General features: G+C 39.6%; 1 long non-coding RNA gene across 1 annotated transcript in view; it reads right to left on the bottom strand.

Moving 5' to 3' along the window:
• Positions 1-20,870, bottom strand: part of LOC132814069 (uncharacterized) — a 57,731-nt gene extending 36,861 nt beyond the window's left edge. Inside the window, exons 1-2 of the long non-coding RNA XR_009644291.1 lie at positions 20,783-20,870; positions 6,025-6,094 (exon numbers count right to left, since the gene is read on the bottom strand). This is a non-coding gene — a long non-coding RNA (uncharacterized LOC132814069). The remainder of the gene's footprint in view (positions 1-6,024; positions 6,095-20,782) is intronic.
• Positions 20,871-21,119: the final 249 nt, after the last annotated feature.

The following is a 21,119-nucleotide window of genomic DNA, read 5'->3' as shown; positions in this document are numbered from 1 at the left end:
ACAGAGATGTTAATTCTTTTTCATTTGACTTAACAAAACGCAAACATTTTAAATGATTTTGTTGCATGAAAAATACTTAAATCTTATTGTGATTAGAAGTACAATAAATGTTTGCATTGAAGTGAAATATCTTTAAATGAATTCAACTATGTTTCTGTGGGTAAAATAAGAATTAATATTTAACAATGATTGAGAGATTGTACACTGCAATATATTCAGTTATTTATGTAAAGAGCTGTAATTCCACATTTACAGCAAACACTGGATTGAATGATTATTAGGTATGAGCAACAACTGAATTATAAAATTCGATCAATGAATTTAGAAATAGTGAAAAATCTCGTTTTGCTATGTGACTGAGGAATGTGCAAACAAACAGGAATTATTGCAGTGAAAAGTAATTGCAGGTCTGTGAATTTAAAGTCTGTGATTATGGAGATCATTCAAATAAGCAAACATCAGACATTCATAATTAATGTTGGATGGGAAGTCCTTGGATCCATCATGGGAAACTTGACCTGAAAATAAAGTTTCATATTGCAGTGTTGGTACTCAGAAACAATTGGTTAAATTAAAATGTGAATCTCACGTTACTTGTTCAAGACTTTCTTAAATAATTGCACAATTATTATCATGACAATGACTTGATAATGTTGTTATATGAGCAATTAAAATGATTCAATATTTCAAAAACACTTTGCTGTTTTGTTGATTGAATATTTATTAAAATTGGTAAATTGTGGAATACAATATAGTAACTAGCTTTATGAATTGAAGTACAAATGGGCCATTCAGTGATTATAGAACTTTTTTTTTCTTTACCAAATACAGGTAACACAAGAAATATGAATTTCTATTAAAATGGTTTCCTCATCGAGACATGTTATTTTAATTCAGGTAATTAATATTATGATCAGATTTCAGACATTTGTGTCAAAATTTGGAAGAAAGTTAATAGATAATGAAAGTGAGCATGAAAGTGAACAAATGATGCAGACATTTGGCACATCAAGGAATTATAATAATTGTGTCATTATTGTACAGTGATGAATAATGTTGGAATAGAAAAGACAAAAATAATCAACGTGTTCAAAGCAGTTCTTTTCTTACAATTAACTGAAATCAATAATCATTTTGTAGAACGCGTGATTTGGAAAAAAAAGTCATTTACTGTGTTATATAAACTGAAAACGAATTCCATTTTGCAAAAATGGAGACTTTGCCAAATTCAAAGTTTAAGTTTGCTGAATTATACAACAAAAATTGTTGTAATTTGAAATATCTCTTGCACACAAATATAAAATAAGTAAACTTAAAGATTTTTAGAATGACAAAACGTTTGTTGTGTGCATGATTGTATTACAGTCAATATCCGTGATAAAGTAGAAGCATTGTTTTAAGCAACATAAATCATCTGTAACTCCTGAACTGAAATAGAAGATATCAATTGCACTTGTTGCATGGAATAGTAAATAAATGCTTACTGTTATCATTGGTTTCAGGAGCAATAAGGTACTTACTCAGGTTATTCTACTGAACATTAATCAGATGGTAATGGACGTCTTTGTGTAGCTCTATGTGTACTGTTTAGCGTGGACATTGGTTTCAATAAAATTGATACATTTACTTGAATTAGGAACAGATTGATAATTGGATGCGAATGATCTGATTTAAAATCTGACAGTTTTTTATATTTACTATGATTGCTGAGTGAAACGTTCTGAAACCATCATGCAATCAATGGGATAAGTGAGAGTTGGCAAATCCAACTTTCAAATGAACACTACCTGATATTTTCACACCATTTCAATGTCACATTTAATATAAATAAATGACTGGAAAGCTAAAATCAAATCTCACGCAATTCATAAATTGACCAGTAATTTAAAAAATGATAAATAATATCATGTGACATTTGTTGATTTTACTGAAGAATAAATTGATCTTTTCTCATATTTATAGCACTGGAACATAAAATTCTATGTGTTGTTTTAACTAAGATCGACAGAACAAGAGAAAATTAATGAGTATCATGATTTGTATATTTCAGCTTTATGACTGCAACATTCTCAAATATTTTCTGAGGAATATTGATTGAGTGGAATTAGATACATCTTGCTATTAGTGACCAGAAGAAAGTATATAGCAGATACTGTGATTATTGGAATGAACGATGATACCTCCTTATAATCTACTGATATTGTGATTGGATATACAGTAAATGTCAGCATCAAAGTACATTATAATCAAATCAATTCAAAAATGTTTCCAAGTTTAAAATAAATACAATATTCACAATGATTGAGAGATTGCACATTGCAATGTCCTTGCAGTATTTATTGTACGGAAACATAATTCCACATTTATACCCCTTACTGGATTGCACAATTATTATATATAAGATATATTAGCAACAAAGGGATTTTAAAAATCATATTCGTGAATTTGAGAATAATGAGATATCTCATCTTGATATTAGACTGAGTAATATATAGAAATGAAGAATAATATTGCAGGGAAACATAATTGGAGCTCTCTGAATTTCAAAGGCTGAGATAATTGTTATGTTTCACCTGAGCAAAAATCAGATATTTACAAAGAATTTTGCAAGGGATATTATTGGTCATTTTGTCTTTGGATTGGCCTGAACAAATATGTATTAATATAGTAGCATTGACAATCATGTGTAATTGCTGGGCTGAAAAGTAAGAGGATAGCTCTTGTATTTATTGGCAAGAATTATAATGAAATGTTTACTGTGGTTACTGCATTCTGTAGCAATAAGATCAAGATCAATGGCTGTTAGAATCCTTGGCCACTCGTAATGAAGAATAAACACTGCTGTGAGCAATACGTATCTTGGGTAATTACAGAACAGAAATTTCAGAAGACACTCATTGTATTTACTGGAGGGAATGATAATCAGATGCTTACTGTGGTGATTGATCTCAGGAACAATAAGACAGTTACTCAGATTATTCCACTGAACAGTAATTAAATGATCATGAGACCATTGTCTGGCTTTATGAATAGTGTTTTGTGTGAGCATTGATTTCAATAACAATGCCATAGTATACAAGTCTACAGGTTAGGTGAGTTGGCCATGCTAAATGGCCAATAGTGTTTATGGATGTGTAGGTTAGGTGCATTAGTCAGGGGAAATGTTGAGTAATAGAACAAGGGAATGTGTCTGGGTGGGTTACTCTTCGGAGGGTCGGTGTGGACTTGTTGAGACAAGTAGCCTGTTTCAACACTGTAGGGATTCTATGACTCTATGATTCTTTGATTTAGGAATAGATTGATAAGCGAGTGCTAAAGATACTATTTAAAGTCAACAAAATCTTTATGTTTAGTAGAATTGCTTAGCAAAATGCATTGAAGCCGTCATACACAAAGTGAGATAAGTGGAAGTAGTATTGTGATATTTTAAATTTGAAAAACCCTACAGTGTCCTCAAATCTAAAATTTAGAGACAATGAAATGTGATACATACATTTATTAATGACCTGAAGATAATAAATTGCAGATTCTGTGATTATTGGAATGAACAACAGACAGAGCAAATCCAAAATTGGATTGAAAAGCAATTCAAACTCTGCTTAGATATTTTCTAATCACCATTCGAAGCTGTTTTGGTGCATCTCTGTTGAAGATGGGAACTCAACGCACACTTCCTGGTCTCGTGGGAGACACTCTACTGGAGCTCCACAGGTTCCTTTCATTATGTTCCCACCAAGGAAGGGTGGGATTATAATTAATTGTGATTACTCAAATGAAAACTAACCAGTGTTCACTCCTATAATTGGGCTGGGAATTAATTTGACTGTTTCTATGCAATGGACTGAGAATGAAATGGTAATTCACAATAATGATGGTACTAAGTATATAGGCTCTTACATAAAAATGTTCGAGTAAAAAATGAGGTCTGCAGATGCTGGAGATCACAGCTGCAAATGTGTTGCTGGTCAAAGCACAGCAGGTTAGGCAGCATCTCAGGAATAGAGAATTCGACGTTTCGAGCATAAGCTCTTACATAAAAATTACTATCGTGACAATTGAAGGAAAAATAAATAGATATATCAGGCGCTTATTGTAAATTCATGAAAAATACAACTGCTGAATATGTTTAAAGCAATTTTTCTGATAATGAAAAGATAATTAGAATGCTTAGCACCAGGTGGAATCACCAAAACAAAAATTATTCACTTTGACTATTCAGCTGCAGGCAGCTCCCCTTCCTTCCACAAATGTACAACTTCCAACAATTCAAAATGTACTCTGATTGATAAAGGGAAGAACAAACACATGTACGTTTTTTTCTCGTGTTTACAAAAAAAGTCACAAATTTGAATATTTTTAGCTTTAAAATATTTAACCTTTGCTGAGATCAGAAATACAATAAGCCTTCACGTTGAAGAAAAATGTAATCAAATCAAATCAAAATATACATCGATATTCACAATAATTGGGAGAGTGAACACTGCAATATCTTTCCATCAGTTGATGTACTGAGCCATAATTCCACTTTTATATCCCTTACTGGATTGATCAGTTATTAGATATTAGCAATAACTAAATTATTAATATGCTGTCAGTGAACTGAATATTAAAGAGAAATCTCACATTGCTGTTTGAACATACAATGTTCTAAAATAAACAGTAATTATTGGTGAAATGTCATTAGATATCTCTGAATCGATGAGGCTATGGTTACTTTGATTGTTGAAATGAGTGGCATTCAGATATTTCCAATGAGCATGGGATGGAAAATCAATCTTTTTGGTATAGACGTAAAAAAAAGTTTTATTGGAGTATTGTCAATAAGAAATATAGGATTAAATTATGATGTGCATCTCACCTTACCGAATATTTTCAAGTTTTCTAAAAGGTTTCTAGTCCAATCATCAGTTTAAAAGGGGTCATTTTGGTTCAGCAGATCAGTAACTGCAAACATTTTCAACACATCTCCATCAAAGCTGATAATTCAGAAAAAAATACCAAAGCAATACCAAATGATAAAATATATCTTTAGATTAGAGTCAAGTTCATTCTCTACTTATTTTATTCCTATTTTTGACACCAGTGACTAAATATTGATTAGATTAAATGTCATATGTGTTAGACATGAGTTTTCTCTCAAAGATCTGTGCAACACAGGAATGGGCCCTTTGGCCCATAACGTTGTGCGGAACATAATGCAAAATAAACTCACCCCTTCGGTCTACCCTTGGTCCATATCCTTCCAAATTATCTAAATGAACATTTAAAAAGCCCTAATGTATCTGCCTCTACCACCAACCCTGGAAGTTCATTCCAGACACCTACCACTCCCTTTGTAAAAAACAAATATCCCCTCACATGCCCCTTGAACTGTCTCCCCTAACCTTAAACGCATGTCACATACTTTTGACGTTTCAACTCTGGGAAAACCATTTTGACTGTCAACCCTATTTACGTATCTCCTGATTGAATAGACTTGCATCAATTCTTCCTCCATCCTCCGCTACTCCACAAAAAAGCAACCTGAGTTTTTCTCACGTCTCCAAATCCAGGCAGCATCCTGGTAAATGCCCTCTGTACCCTCTCCAAAGCCACCATACCCGTCCTATAATGTGGCGAATAGGAGTGAATACAATACTTTAAGTATGCCTTAACCAAAGTCTTATAAAGTTGCAACATGCCATCCTGACTCTTGTAACCAGTTCCCTGACCAATAAAGGCAAGCATGCCATTTGCCTTCCTGACCACCCTATCTACTTGCATGGTCACTTTCAGGGAGCCATGGTCTTGAACGCCAAGATCCCTTTGAACAACAAAGCTGTTCAGGGTCCTGCCATTACCTACTTTTCCTTAATATTTGAGCTCCCAAAGTGAAACACCTCACAGTTGTATGGATTAAACTTTGCCTTTAATTTCTCTGCCCATATCTGCAATTTATCTTTTTCCTGCTGCATTCTTTGACAACCCTCTACATTATCCACAACTGCACTGAACTTTGTATCGTCTGCAAACTTATTAACTCACCAAATTAGATTTTAATCCATGTCACTTATATATATTTGTCCCGCAAACAGAAGGGTTCCAGTGCAGATCCCTGTGGGAAAAAGACAGAAAATGAGGAAAATGCAGAATTCTTGAATAAATGAGGTTTCTTTCAATGACAAAACTATTCTGATGAATAATCTCTGAAGGTGTGATTTTTGTTTTGAAATTAACCCAATATTTTAATTCTCAGTTTACTGATCTTATTGAATATCTAGTACAAACTGCTGTGAAAATATTGAATCGTTTTAAGTGTTTAGTTCCAACATTAATTATTCTTTAATTGTAATTTCAATTATCACACCATCATGAGAGTTGAATCTATTATTTCTTAGTGCCAGTATCATGATGAAATATTTACACTCGTTTCAGATCAACACACCTGCAATCAAGCAAAGTTTTCTCACCCAACACTCATAGTAACTATCTCATTCTCTTTCATTTGAATTCTCATTTTAATTAAATGATCATTAATCAGTCTTATCAATTAAGAGATGACTAACTAGTTTTCACATCAATATTTCAGTTCTTTCCAACATATTGTACAATTACATTGCAGTAAGGGTTTCTCATCATTCTTAAATTTGTTATCAGCTATTTTTGTGTCTGATTTCCAGTATCCACAGTTTTTTGCGTCCTTGTATTAATTGTATTTCATTTCAATGCTAACATTTCTATATTTCTAATTATTACAATAAGAGCTAAGTATTTTTCATGTTAAACATTGTATTAATTTCACGTGTTTCTTGTGTATACAAACCAGAATTAACAAATGTTTGCTCTATTCTTTTACAATAAATCTTGAATTCTTAGAAATCACAATTTTGTGAAAATGAGGGAAATTATCTTTCGATTAATAGTCACATTGAATGACTAATGCTTTACTTCCAAGTCATGAGCATTACAAAGCAGTTTAATTTTGAGTACATAAATGACTGCTTCAAACATATTTAATTACTTGATTATCATGAGATTTATATTTGTTTAAGATCATTGTCGCTTCGTTCCAACATTTTTATGAATTACTAATTCCTTTTATCAGTCCATTACACACTGGAATTGTCGAATACAACCCAGTCTGATTATCACAATAAATATTTGAGCAGTTTTCCCTGTGAGTAACCACAGTAAGTATGTGATTATAGTCCTGCCCTTCTTGCATAGGAACATTATGTAGGGCTCTGGTAATGTCTGTACTGAAAGACCAGGAGGTATGGATTCAATTCTAAACTTCAACAGAGATGTGTCAAAGCACCTCAGAGTTGATTAGAAAATATCTAAGTGTCTACTGAATTATTTTTCAATCCAACATTTTCTCAACTTGTATCCGTTGTTCATTGTAATGTTCACAATATCTTGAATTTATTTGCTTCCGTTCACTGACTAAACTATGAATGTTATTATGCTGCTTCTAAGTACCTCTCAACTTTTAATAACTTTGCAGTCATAAAGATTCTACAGTGTAAATTACATTTAAGGTAAGGAGGAAAGATTTAAAAGGGATCTGAGGGGCAACTTTTTTCACAAAGTGTGTTTGGCTCACACGGAATGAGCTGTGAGAGGAAAGGCGTTGGCTGGTACAATTATAACATCTAAAAGACTTTTGGACAGTTACATGGATAGAAAACGTCCAGAAGGATATGGAACAAACACAGGAAAATGGGGCTAGTTTAGTTTAGGGAACCTGGCCGGGCTGCCTGAATGGCCTGTTTCCGTGCTGTACCAAGCTAGCATTGTACAATTCAAACTTGACTGCGATGGGTAAAGGAGAGAACAAACGGGTGTTGATTCGATTTTGTGTCCATAAAAAAGTGACATGAATTTTAAATAATTTTGTCACAAGAAATAGTTCACTCTTATTGTGATCAGAAATACAATGAATGTGAGCATTGAAGTCAAATATAATTAAAACAATTCAACTGTGTTTATATGGTTAAAATAAAAATTGATATTCACAATCATTGTGAGTTTGTACACTGCCATATCTTCACATTACTTCATGTACTGAGCCATTATTGCATTTACTGAGCATAAATATACCCCCGACTGAACGGAACAATAATTAGATGTTAGCAACACTTAGATTTTCAAAATCTATCAGTGCACCGTGAAGAAGGAGAAATTGATGTAATTTTATCCTGATCGATGATCCAACATTTGTGTCTGAATCAGGAAGAGAGTAAGGAGATAACCAAAGTGAATATCAGAGTGACCACAAGATACAGTCCATGACATTTGATAGAAAAAGGAATTTGCATAATTTCATGGTTATTGAACGTTAATAATTAATTCCCTCCGCAGCTACTGAAACAGTCCAAGTCCAAGTACAACAAGATCTGGACAATATCCAGGTTTGGGCTGACAAGGGGCAAGTAACATACATCCCACACAAATGCAGGCAATGACCATCACGTATAAGAAATAATCTAACCACCATCCCTTGACATTCGCTGGTGTTGCCATCATTGAACACCCACGATCAACATCCTGGGAATAATCATTGATCAGAAACTGAATTGGTCTCAGCACATAAACACGGTGGCTACAAGAGTAATTCAACTGCTGTCTCCTGAAAGCCTGTCCAACATCTACCAGACACAACTCAGGAGTGTGATGGAATACTCCCCACTTGCCTGGATAGTGCTGCCCTAACAACACTCAAGAAACTTGATACCATACGAAACAAAGCAGCCCGCTTGATTGGCACAGCATCCACAAGTATCCACCCCCCCCCCCCCCCCCCCCCCCACCACCACTGATGCTCCGTAGCAGCAGTGTATACTATCTACAAGATGCACTGCAGGAAATCACTAACCAGCACCTTTCAAACCCATGACCACTTCCATCGAGAAGGACAAGAGCAGCAGCTAGATGGAAAGACAACTATCTTCAAGTTCCCCGATAAGGTACTAATCACCCTGAATTGGAAATATATAGCTGTTCCTTCACTGTCGCTGGGTCAAAATCCTGGAAATCCCCACCCCAAGGTATTACATAGAACATAGAAAAATACAGCACAGTACAGGCCCTTCGGCCCTTGATGTTGCGCCGACCAAAGCCTACCTAACCTACACTCGCCCAATAACCTCCGTATGCTTATCCAATGCACGCTTAAATGACCATAAAGAGGGAGAGTCCACCACTGCTACTGGCAGGCATTCCATGAACTCACAACCCGCTGAGTAAAGAATCTACCCCTAGCATCTGTCCTATACCTACCACCCCTTAATTTAAAGCTGTGTCCCCTAGTAACAGCTGACTCCATTAGCGGAAAAAGGTTCTCACTGTCAACCCTATCTAAACCCCTAATCATCTTGTACACCTCTATCAAATCTCCCCTAAACCTTCTTTTCTCCAATGAGAACAGACCCAAGTGCCTCAGCCTTTCCTCACAGTTTTGTGCTGTATACCCACAGCAGGTAGAATGCAGCGGCTCAAGAAGACAGCTCACCACCAATTTCTCAAGGGCAACTAGGGACGGGCAATAAATGCTGGGCCCAGCCAGTGACACCCACATCACATCAAATAAATATTATTATAATGTCTGCAAGATCAACACAGCTCCACGCTGTCCTAGCTGCAATCTCTGCCCCTTATTGAAAAAGATAAAAGAATCTGACCTTGCTCAACTTTCTCATCAAAACCAAGTACAGTATTCACCCCAGCCCTCTCTTATATGAACCAGCAGCATTTCCACCACCAACAGTAGATCCTCTTAAAATATTTTGTCAGTAACTTTTAATTAACTGGTTACTACAATTACAATGCAATCTGTACAAACAGATTAAATACCTTTTATGCAACAACAAATTTTCTAACAACTTTTCTCGATCTCTGTCATTCTTTTTAGTTAGATGAGGTAGGGAGGGATGGAAACACGACAGTGATGTAAGATATATGTAATACAGTGAGACAGGGAAGCTAGTATGGCTCATGTTGACTCTTAGACCCCACACAGTGAAGCAACACATTCACTGCATAATAAACATAACATAACATTTCAACCCCCCTCACACCCGGCGTGACAGAAATAAAATGTGGATCGGTTGGACAGGATAGGTTTGTTACAGTTAGAGTTTGGGAGAGTGAGGGGTGACATGACTGAAGTATCTAACATCCTGAATGGTTTGATAAGGTGGATGTGGAAAGGATGTTTCCACTTGTGGGTCATTCCTGAACTAGAGGGAACTGCTTTAAAATTGGGTTCACCCTTTCAGGACAGCGATGATGATATTTGTTTCCCATCAGAGGGCTGTGCAAATTTGGAACTCTCTGCCCCAGAAGGTGGGCTCACTGAGTATTTTAAGACACAAGTTGATAGATTCTTGTTAAGGGACGTTGGCGGAAGATGGAATACAAATCACTAACAGATCAGGCCTGGTCTTATTGAATGGTGGAGCAGGCTCGAGGGGCTGAATGGTCACCTTCTGCTTCTCTCTCACATGATCCCAGGACTGAGAGCTTTGTTTAAAATTCATTCACTGGGATGTAGGTGCCACTGGCTGTGGGCAGCATTATTCCCCAGAGGGCAAATAAGAGCCAACCACATTGCTGTGGGTCAGGAGTCACATGTAGGCCAGACCAGGTAAGGATGGCAGCTTCCTTCCCTAAAGGACATCAGTGACCCAGATGGGTTTTTCCTGACAATGGAGAATAATTTCATCAATAGACTCATAATTCTAGATGATTATTAAATTCAAGTTCCACATCTGCCGTGGTGGGATTCGAATGAGGGACCCCAGAATATTCACTGGGTCTCTGCATTAACAGTTCAGCAATGATACCACAGGACTGTTCCCGAGCTACAAAGGGTGGGAACCAAAACCTTGATCAAACTGGGAGAATTAAGGAGTGTTGAAGGGAATGGGGGAAAAGAATGACCAAGTTTAGGTTCAAGGCAACTGAAACTAAAGCCACCAACAGGGAGGAGAATTAAAAAAGAAACTCTCACACAGCTGGAATTGGATAAGTGCAGATACCCCAGGGAGGTGTGGAATTACACAGGGAGGACAGGGTGAAGGCACGGGTAGGTTTAAAAGCAGTGAACCAAATTTTGAAAATATCTTTCTGAACATAATGTAGATCAGGTTAAAACTGAGGTAGGTGTCTGACACAACTTGCTGCAAGGACACAGACAGTAGAATCTGAAGTGATCATGAGGTAATGGAGGTAGAATGTGGGAGACAAGCTGGGACTGTATTGGAATAGTCATGGTGAGAGGGAACAAATGCTGGATGCAGGGTTTCAGCAGCTGATGGACTGACGCTGAGGTGAGCCATCGGAAACTGAGCAAGTGACCACCATCTAATAGGACAGAGAAACTGATCCATCAGCCTGAAACTGACTGACCACGTGGCTGTCAGTGACTCCAACACAAGTGAATGGAAACATTGCTCAGAGCCTGTTTCTGTAACATTCAACACAACCAGGAAATAAAAAGCGAATAATTAGCTGAAAACAAGGCCCTGCTCTGTTAGAGTCTAAACTATTCAATGTTCAGTTACTGAACATTATTGATTCACAGAATATTCTAACCTGCACAATCACAGTAAAAGGGGAAAGTAAACAACATTCTTGGCAAAGACATAATGAAACAACTGCTTGTATAAAACAGCTGAGAACAAAGGGGCTGAAACCTCCACAAACTGACAAACACAGATACCATCGGTTTATAGATAGACAATGAAATTCTTCAGAAAAACACTTCCCTGCCTATGGTGTGTGAACTGCCACTTATTTCCTTTGAAAAGAGTCTCTGTTTCCCCTCAGAAAAGCAGGTGTGTCGCGCACTTACAGACTGACTTACAGACAAAGGAAACCTGATCTGAGACTCGCAGGTTAATGAAGCTATTAGTGACAGCCCATTGCACACAACAAGAGCTTAGACCACAACAGATTCTAGTGAAACCAACAATGCAATGGAAAAGGTGAATTAGTCTTTATAATCATGCAGCCTCTCTCAATCAAATAATCCTAGTCAACTTCCAAACATTTTAAAACTATTAATACCAATGTATACATATTTATTTCCTTCCCTAATTTCCTCAAAAAATATATCTAATTATTCTCTTCAAAGTACATTTTAAATGGTCAATTCATAATCACAATTCATTTCCAATTATTCTTAGAGCCAAACAACTTGCAAACTAAAATAGTTTTCATGTCAATAATGACACTGGAAACTTTGTTATGTAGTTTACCCATATTTCCAAATATTGTTTTGGTTCATTATTGCAGTGAAGCTAAAATTAAAGTCTATTTATTTTCTCTGATATCCTTCCATTACTTTATTCCCTAATAACAATGCCCATGGTGTAATGGGTGACAAGCATTAAAATAAAATCAAATTTTCATTGCAAGAACTGGTACAAATGATCACATATTATTCAGTTCATTCATTGTCGTTGATGTTAAGAGTTATTTTCACTGTATGATCATGTTAAATTCACTTAAATAATCACAGTACAATTCTCACCTCTATAGATCTGTAAAGTGAATGTCAAGTTATAAATATTTCAAGTAAAACCAAATTCACATTTTGTTCTGTTTTATTCCAGGAACGATGGAATGTGTTACATTATTATGGGAAACAGGAACAAGTGAAGGTGGTGGCCCTCAGACGTGAGGCCTTAAAGCCAAAGGGCCAGCTGGCAGTCACAGTGGGGGATGTACCTAGTGCCCCGCTCTCCTCAGAAGGCAGTGAGGATGGTGACACTGGGTAGAACAGGTTAGATGATGAAGCGCCCACGTATCGACAGAGGGGCGGCAATGGGTGGGATGACCCACCGCCCTGTAAGGCCCAGAAGGCCGTGTCCATGGCACCGCTGGGCATCAAAGCTCAACGTGGCTAGACAGTAGGGAGCAACAAAAGGAACTGACAGAAACCAAACCTGAACCGTTTACCCGGCTGAATGACAGGTGTTGGTGAATGAACACCCAGCCTGATAGAGAAATGGTAATAATGGGCCTTATTGAGACAATATGGATGAATTAATTGAGGTACACAGTCTCACCGAAGATGGTGTCAGCCAAGATCTCTCAGGCCAAGATCTCCTGACGTGTACAGCAGAAACTGTCCCTGCAATGAGAGGGTGGGGGTGTGAGCCGGTACCCCCCCCCCCCCACCCCAGTGGACAGCCGATCAGTACCTCCAGGCATTTACAGATATTACAGGGACACACTGGGGAGGAGACAGGCTGAATGGTCTAAAATAACCTTGGTGTCTCAGGGACCAAGGGTAATATCGAGGATCATACAGAGAGGAAGCCTGAGGTGTGTAAGGACCACGGGGGATTACCAAACCCCAAAGTGTGATGATGAAATAGGTTTGATGTGTTTAAAAGATGACATGGGACCCCATTTAACTGTAATTATAAACATGGGACTCCCAGTGGGAGATAATTCTAACCAAATGCTGAATTGGTCATGAGAGCTGAGGCAAACGCAGAAACACAGAGGAATAGCTTCAATACAGGGAGGGTAATCAGACCCACAATGTTACAAGGGAAGCAGGAAAGGGCACATAGCCAAGGAACGTAGGCAGAGAGAGGGAGATAGATGTTCACATTGTGTGGCCTGTGTTCACGTAGGCACATGCATAGCTCATGAATATTTATTGATGCTGTGTTTGCTGTATTAATAAATATTAATACAGGAGCAGCTATATCAGTTACCGATATGGATTTGCCCCCACCCTCTCAATTACTAAAATGAGAGCAGTTGGAGAGGGAATCGAGGAAGCTGGATGAAATAAACCGATGCAGATCACCGATATGGCAAAATATATTCAGATATGGGAGTGTGAAACTGAGGAAGGGACCATTCTGGGAGTTGCCATTTTAGAACAGTTAGGAGCAACTATTGATGTAGAGACCCGAACTGTAATATGGGAACAACCTGGCCAGGCCCGGGACAGGAAGCAAAGGAGAGGCGACATCTCCAGGGTAGATACCTTGCAGGGAGACTGGAACAGTCAGGGAATCTGGGGAGTTATAGCTAGGACCCAAACAGCAGTGTGGGGAACTCAAACAGGAATGTGGGTTATTATCTGTAGATCCTGTAAAGATCGAGGGCCCTCTCACTCCCCACACACACAGGATCCCATTAAAGCTGGGGCTGAGGAGGCAATAATTATGACAGTGACAGATTGAGAGAAGCAGGGAACAGTCAGACCGACAGTATCCCAGACTAATTCACTGAATCCAGACGGCTCATCCCACCTCACTATTGATTATACCTCCCTCAGTAAATCCGCCACTAAAGAGTATCCTACAGTAGCAAACCACACCACTGTATTTAATGGATTGAAATCGCAACAGGATATAGTCTCAGCCCTTGATATTGTGAATGGGTTCTGGTCCATAATGGCAGAATAAGCTGGTGTTTACTATCAAAGGAAAACAGTACACCTGGATCCAGTTATCTCAGGGATCCCATAATATTCCAGTATATCCCACCGATGTATGGCTGATGGAGTTAGTCTATTTAATCTTACCAACACCTCATCACCTCAGTTGGTGAGAAAGAACATATCCAAATATTAAACATAGTATTGTGTCAGTTCAGGCAGGCCGGGCTTAAAATTAACCCACAGAGAGTGCAACTGGGAAGGTAAGTAGAGGCGTACCTGGGACATCATATCAGGGAGATCAAATCAGGAAGGCAGAGGGGATAATCCCAGTGGAACAAAAGACCATGATTTTAAAACTATCCATCTGCACATCGCGAAGGGGTAAGGCAAACTTTAGATTGTTTAATTATTGGAGGCCTTTTGTGGAGGCCAGAATTGGCAGAACCATCACAAGCCCTGACAGAAGCACTGGCATTAGCCAGGGGTCAGGGAGTCAGCATATACACAGACAGTCAGCATGCCTTTGGTATTGTTCATGACCATGTGTTGGTCTGGGCTCGGTGAGGGTACATCACCTTGTCTGGGGGCCACATAGAGCATGAGGAACCCGTCAGAGAGTTAGTGGAAGCAGCTACCTTTCCCAGTGAAGCAGCAATAATAAAGATTAGAGCTCACAGGGAAGTAGAAACCCCACACCAACAGGGCAGTGAGTATGTGGATAAGGCAGGTAAAATACTGACTGAAACAGTGCAGACATTTGAGGAGATGGCAGTGGCAGGAGCTGCAGAAGTGAGAGAGGAAGGTTTAAAGATATTCCCAGAAACAGTCCCACAACAGGAGAAAGAGGAATGGGAAAAGGGTGGGGCAGTAATAGGACAAGACAGAGTCTGGATGATCCAGCAGTGCCACCACACTGTAAAAGACAAACGTTATTAAAAACATATCATGGGTCAGCCCATATTGGGCAGGATACAATGCAATATCAGATGCTCCACTACAGGGGGAGGCCTGGAACAGGGAGAGATACAGCAGCTTTTTGTTGAAGGGGTGTAGTTTTGTACACGCTATATGAGCCAGGGAAAGCAATCAGGATAAAATGGAGGCACAGCAGGGACCCAGGGGCCCATGGGAACAATTACAGATTTTACATACACCCCCATCCCAATCTCAGGGAAGGAAATCCTGCTGGGTCTTAATAAACAGGTTTACGCAGTGGGTGGAAGCATTCCCCTGCAGATTCTGGCCAAGGGACACATGTTACAGGGAACATAGTTAAACAGCTCTGTGGCCTGTTTGGTACTGAACAGAAATCCCATCTCCCATACCACCCCCAGAGCTCAGGTACAGCAGAAGGAATGAAGCAGACACTGAAAGCTAGTCTGACTAAGGCCCTCCCAGAGACAGGCAGAGATGGGTTAGAGTACTCCCCACCATCCTAATTAAATTGACATCAACCCCAGCAAAGGGAACAAGGCAGTCCCCCTTTGAATTAGTGACCGGACGGACTACGCAGGTGCCACAGGGTGTGGCAGTGGGAGTGCCCGAGATGTCCAATGGCAAGGATAGGGTCAAACAATTCTTGAATGAACTGGCAAAGCAACTGCATGAGCTGAGAGGGGAAGTTGCAGAGGGACAGCGAATCAGAAACTGGGAAAGGGAGCACAGAAATATCCGAGCTGACATTCCAAACCCAGGAGATCGGGTCGGGAGAAAATATTACCGGAAAGCATGAAGGAAACCCAGCCTTACTTGGCTGGGGAAGCCAGAGTTCTCGAGAGGGAACTCTCCCACCATGCTTAAGTAAGGAGCGCTAAATAAAGGTCACCGCGCTGCTAAACTCAGGCTCCTCTTTGATACTTCTCCCAGCAACAGTTGTGCAGGGACATGTTGCTGGCTGGAGGTCTGTGGCCAGTGCATCTGTTCCACAAGGATCAGAACTGGGACATCTGTTGTCTGCAACATATATCAGTGATTAGCAAGAAAATGTAAACAACTTAATTAGCAAGTTTGTAGATGGTACAATTGATGAAGCTGTGAACAGTGAAGAATGTTGTCAAAGGACACAGCAAGAAAGATCAGTTAGAAGGTTATATGGAGAAATTACAGATAAATCTGATTTAGACAAATGTGTGGTGATGCATTTTGGGAGGCACATTGCAAGAGGAATGTATGCACTAAACGGAAGGGCCCTGAGCAGCATTGATATACAGAGGGATCTTCAGGTGCACGTTCACAGCTCCCTGAAAGTGGTGAAGGAGGTGGATGGCAGGCTTGCCTTCTTCTGTCAGGGGAGTGATTATAAAACTGTAATTAGGCCACCTTTGGGGTATTGTGTGCCGTTTTGATCACCACATAAGGAGGATGTGGAGGCTTTGGAGAGACTGAAAACAGGTTTACCAGGATGTTGTCTGGATTGGGAGAGGTTGGAAATTCTTGGATTGCTGTCACTAGAAAGTCAGTGGCTGCGGGGTGACCCAAGAGGCACAGAGTGAATAATCTGAATCTTTTTCCAAGGTGGAAACGACAAATTCTAGAGGCCATAGGTTTAAGGGGAGAGGGGGCACGTTTAAAGGAAATGAAAACCAAAACAACTGCAGATGCTGTAAACCAGAAACAAAAACATTTTTGTGAAAAGTTCGGCAGGTCTACCAGCATCTGTGAAGAGAAATCAGCGATAACGTTTCTGAGGAAGGGTGACCAGACCCGAATCATTAACTGATTTTTCTTCACAGATGCTGCATGACCTGCTGAGCATTTCCAACAACATCTGTGCAGGTTTAAAGACAGTTGTGTCAAGCAAGTTTCTTATGCAGAAGGTGGTCAGTGACTAGAATGTACTTGCCTGAGAGATGGTAAAAGCAGAAACAATCACAATGTTTAAGAGGCATTTGGGCAGACACATAAGCAGACATGGGGTGGCAGGGATATGGATCATGTACAGGCAGATGGAATTAGTTTGGAATGGCATCATGATCCGCACAGACATAGTGGGCCGATTATTCCGGTGCTGTCCTGTTCTGTTTTCCGGGGGGTAGAATGTGTGGAGCGAGAGATAATATTTTGAGTGGAATATGTCTTCTTTAGAACACACAGTAAGTTGATGCATTTTGAGAGAAGCAGTGTAGAAAGGGAATATATATTTGATTGGAACAGACACAGGGAGCAGGACAGCAGGATGGGGGACAATGTGTACAAATCATTTAAGGAGAGAGAACATAAAGTGTTTTGAGTAAACGTATAGGATACTGGGCTTCATTAATAGAGCGAATGATAACAAACTCATGGAAAAGATGCTGACCATTGACAAAGCTCTAGTTAGGTCACAGTCAATCATTGCATCCAATTCTGGTCACCAGATTCCTGGTCAGGATGAGAAAGTTAAAATACCACAGAGGGGCCAGTTCCATACTTTGCTTTCTTTCAGGATGCATTGGCGACTCAAGGGTTAACCATTCTCCTGCCAAAGGACTTACTGCTGCATTGTAAGAGTACGAGGCCTGTACTCTTACAATACAGACAGAACACCTCAGTAGGGGGAGGCGGACTGTACCTTCGAAATAGAACGTATTGCAGCCACACATGTGGATTCCCCCGTAACCCCAGACAGAGGAATTTGCCCTTTCCAGACAAGACTGAGAGCCCTGGGCACAACCCTGTTAAACTGCCTCCCGCTCCCATTGTCTTACCTCCCCTCCATATTAGCATAGGTAAGTGAATCGCCCATTTACTGAAGGAAGAACCCTTCTGCCTTAATCTCTTCCCATCAACACATAATCATGAACAATACGATAATCAGTTTCTGTAATCCATTCACACTTTATCACAGGACATCGCCATTCATCAAGCTTTGTAAGGTCATAATTACCTGCTTTAAACTATGTAATGGCAATCGCCCATGTGACTGATATGTCTTTGTCTAATTCCTATTAAATATACTGTCTCTGTGGGTAAGGCAGAGATTCATGAAGAACAGTCTCTGCAAGTAGACACTCGGCTACTTTAGAGACATTTTGAAACTCCCGCCAGCTGTCCAATAATAAAACTACTGCTGTTGTGCAGAAAACTTGTCTCGTCTGGATTTGTGGAACAAATTAGACATCAATATTGAATGATATGAGTGATCTTCAGAGTGTGGAGTACAGACTTACTGGAGTGGTTCACTGATGAAGAAAATGCACTCAGTGAATTGATTTGAAGAAATTTGTATTTTCTTTGAATTAAACAAGTTGAATATATTTTTGATAGAGCTATATAAGATTATAACACACCTAGATATAGCAGACAAAAAATATCTGTATTCAATAGGTGATCGCACAAGAATTAAGATCAGATGTAAAGTTTTGATACAGCGGGAGATGAGCAAGTGTTTCTGCTGACTGTATTGGCTGGAAATATGCAGAACATGCTGCCTATTATGGTAGTGCAAGCAGAGAAGATGAATGATTGATAAAAACAATTAGATCAGATCCGAGGGAAATAAAATTGCAGAGTTTGGGGGACGTATGGGGAATGAGAATATTGGATTCTGCTACAGAGAGCCAGCTTGGATTTGATGGGCCTCTCTCTGTGCTATAATGCATTTTATGTGGACTTGCTTAACTTGCTCTGGTCACCGATTAAATTGTCATTGAGGTAAATCTGCTCAGTGTTCCTACTCAGTCTAACACAGGCTGTCCTTCCTCAGCAGGAGATAAAGTTTACTGCCTTATACTGGGTTCTGGGAGGGGGGAGGGAGGGGGCGGTGGGTGGGGTGCGTAATGGTGTGTATAACAGTCTGCCAGCACTTATCTGAAATCAAAACACTAGTGCAGCCACACTAGGGACAGACTCTGGAAATGTGGGGAATGCCAGAAGGGAATTCTTTACCCATTCCCACCTGGAAACGGGCCAAACCAGTCAGACTGGGGAGAAGCTGTTCACCTGCTCTGTCTGTGTGTGTGTGTGTGTGTGTGGGGGGGGGGGTGGGGGGGGGGAGGGGGGGGGCAGAGGAGGGTAAGGGATTCACTCAGGCAGCCATCCTGCTGAGACACCAATGAATTTACTCATAAACACAACTTGAAGGACTTTTTTTTCTCTTTTCACACCAAGTAATGAACAATGGTATTGGCAGTCCTTCAAGTTATTTTGCGTATAGAGAACTTAGCTTTGGGAATGTTCACAGCATTGTGGAACATGTACACATTCACACTGGGTAGAGACTTTTATTTTCCTTTATTCATTCACAGGATGAAGGTATCGCTGGCCCGGCAGCATTTCCTGCCCATCCCTAATTGCCCAGAGGGCAGGTATGAATCAACCTCATTGCTGTTTATATTGATATTAATCAACACGAATGTCAGACTAAATTAATTATCATCAAACTCAAATCCATTTGATATTCATATATTTACAGTCAGTGTTCAATTCACCAAATGTAGCTGAAGATAATAATCTTCAAGTAATTCTAACAGAGAAGATACCTGAATACTTGTTCAGCAAATTAAAGCCTGTTGTGTTTAGATAGTAATAATTTTTAAAAAGTAACTTGAGAATAATGAAAGAAGTTGATTGTTGGGTAACTGATAATCTTGTTTTAATCTGAAGTTAATTTAGGATTAGTTAACAAATGGTAGGGAATCCCAGCCCCATGGAGTGCACATCCAGTTCCATGTGGGAAAACCAGAACACTTCTTGTATCAGCGACAACCACAAGAACACGGAGGTGACACTGGAAATGTCAGGAACACAAGTTAATCCATGATTAAGGTACTGCACTCACTCCGAGTCCCCACGTTGATGTGTTCTCACCAGAGAGGGTACAGAGGAGATTGATCAGAATGTTTCCATGATTGGAGAATGTCTGCTCTGAGGAAAGGTTGGATAAGTTGGGGATGTTTTCAGAGGAGGATGAGCGGAGATTTAATTGAAGTGATAAGATGCTGAGGAATCCAGATCGAGTGAATAGGAAGGAGCTATTCATTAACAGAGAGGTCAGAAACTGGAGGTTTTAGATTGAAACTAATTCTCAGAAAGAAGGGGAGTGGATGGTGGGGGGCAGGAACTCACTGATGGGCTTGTAAAGGCAGTAGCCAGCATCACATTAGAATAAAAGGACATGGATGTAACTGAAACGCTGGAACATGCAGGGCTATGGACTAAAGTCTGCAGAATGGAATCATTGCGATTTATTTGACACTTCTCCAGAATATTAAACTCAAGTAAATTTGTCAGTAAGTTACAGCACAGATTGAGGCCACTTTGTCCATCCTGTATGTGTTGGCTGTAATAGAACGATCCAGGTTTTACAGCGTTCTGTACTCACCAATGACAGCAACAATTTCAGACTGTGTACTCTGCCCTCTATGTGATTATGATCTGTTTTTTCAATGTATTTCTTTGGCAGCTGCTCACCTTGCTTCCTTGTTTCTTTCCCAGCCCTAACTCCATTCCCCGTGGCCTTGAGGGATTACATTTCTGCTGCTTAATCTCTCCGGTCTTCCCCCGAGTGACAGACTGTCCTTTTGTCCTTGTCTCACCCCCACCTTGCTCACAACCTGTTACATTTCTGATGGTTCCCAGACCTCTGTAACTTTCACTGCGCCCCCTGGGTCAATGGCACGAGTTTTGAATTTTCTTCCTCATGAGATAATCAGAAATCTTTCCGGTTGCAGTTGCCCCCAGATTTTATTTTGGAAAAAAAAAGAGCATTTGTGTCAGAGTCAAGTGTTTGTGAGCCTTCATCCACAAT

This window comes from Hemiscyllium ocellatum, unplaced genomic scaffold (assembly GCF_020745735.1).
Source record: "Hemiscyllium ocellatum isolate sHemOce1 unplaced genomic scaffold, sHemOce1.pat.X.cur. scaffold_655_pat_ctg1, whole genome shotgun sequence".
In the NCBI taxonomy this organism is placed as follows: Eukaryota; Metazoa; Chordata; class Chondrichthyes; order Orectolobiformes; family Hemiscylliidae; genus Hemiscyllium; species Hemiscyllium ocellatum.
Note: the sequence above shows the minus strand (reverse complement) of the source record. Positions and strands in the feature narration are given on the sequence as shown.